Here is a 1,920-nt window from a genome sequence, read left to right as displayed (position 1 = left end):
TGGGTAGTGAGGGTAAAGCCTCGAACTGAAATTTTTTTTTGTGGGGACTCTGTTGTTTCAGCATCTTCAGCCTAGGGTGCATCCATCTCTGAACTTATTCATAAGGCTTTATACACACTAGGATCTGGCCCTGCTAGCCAGATCATTTTTTCCTTACAAAGTGGTACCTCTCCCTGGGGAACATGAGTGCTCAGGTTATGCTTGGCACATTGCTTTTCCAAACTAAATGTTGGAATAAATATTATCAAGTTCTCTGAAAAAAAAAAAAAAACAAAAAACAACCAAACAACCAAACAAATTTTTATTGAAGTTGCACTGAATCTTACAGATTTGTCTTTCTATAGTGAATATGGTATAACTTTTGATTTTTGTAAACTCTTCTTTGATATTTCTTAACAAATCTGTATATTTTTCACAGTAAAATGGCTGCCTGGCTTTTCTAAAAATATCTCTAAGGTATTAGATATTTTTTAATACTATTGTAAAAAGCCTTAATTATATATCCCACTTATTTGGTAAAGGTATATGGAAATGCAATTGGCTTGTACATCATCAACTTATCTTGACAAAACTTTCCTGCCTTCTAATAATTGTAGATTATTTTGAGTTTTCTGTGTAACAGTAACACCATCTGTAAAGAAACAGAATGGTATTCTCCTTTCTTCTCCCCATCTCTAATTATTCATTTATATTACACAGACTCCTATATAAAGTAAAAGTGAATATAGGGATGACAGTACGCCATCCTTTCCCGTTTTAAGAGTCCAGTCATAAAACTTTTATTCCACTTGCATCATCTTAATCTACATGTTCCTCACAATTATGCTTGAGTTGTCATTGAAAGTTTCATGAAAAATTAAACAAAACTGTCCATCATAAATTATTTCTCTGTTAACTATCTTTACAGTCATGCATGTACAGCTCAAAAATGAAAAACCCTAAAATAAGTTAAACACATTTTTTTTGTTTTACTAGTGATTGATGTATATGAAATAATAGATATTAGGAAATTTGATTTTACAGCACCTTTTCTTGTAGATTTGTTCTCAGGTTGCCCAAGACATTTAGATACAAAAAACCATAGCAAAAATAATCGAAGTACACAACAGGTAACTTTACAAAGTGTAAAATATGAACCATTTCTGCCCTTTCCTAGAGCCAAATAGGTCACAATTTTCTGTAAAGAAAACATTTCTGTAGCTGTAGTCAAAAGTGTGGCCATTGAAAAAAGGTACAGCAGGGGGAATATAGTCAGTGGTATTGTGATAGAGTTGTATGGTGACAGATAGAAGATCCAGTTGTGGTGAACACAAAATAACGTCTAGAGTTGTCCAATCAGTATGTCGTCTACCTGACACAGATGTAATATTGCGCATCAGCTATACTCAAAGTGTGCACACTGAGATTGTGTATTCCACAAATACACTTCACTTAACATGTGATAGCCACTGAGATATAGTCACAGTGTACCTGTAGCCACAGTACTGTGTCAAACATAAGTTGTATAAAAGTTCCATATTCCTATATGGAGCTCCTCAAAAGCAGACAGATCCCAAGGAGTGCTCTTGTTCTGTTGAGCACAGGATGATGTATGGAAGTGTTGAATCGGTAGATGGTACACCTGAAACTAATATAACACTCTGTTAACTATAATGGAACTAAAATAAAAACTTAATTAACAACAAATAAATAAATAAATAAATGTAGGTACGTCAAAAAAGAAAGACAACTCTCTACATGTTAATTAGCTTTACTCCTCTAATATTAAACATAAAAGTCACAAAAGGAAGATAAAAATTCAAACAGAAGTAACAAAAACCTATCACAATCACAAACAAAAACCTATTTGGGTTAGTTTGGTCAGACCAAACGGTCTACTCTCTGTAAATTTTTAGAATAAGGCAGACAAAATTTGAAAGG

This window comes from Mustela lutreola, chromosome 12 (assembly GCF_030435805.1).
Source record: "Mustela lutreola isolate mMusLut2 chromosome 12, mMusLut2.pri, whole genome shotgun sequence".
Classification (NCBI taxonomy): Eukaryota; Metazoa; Chordata; class Mammalia; order Carnivora; family Mustelidae; genus Mustela; species Mustela lutreola.
This window is presented reverse-complemented; position numbering follows the sequence as displayed.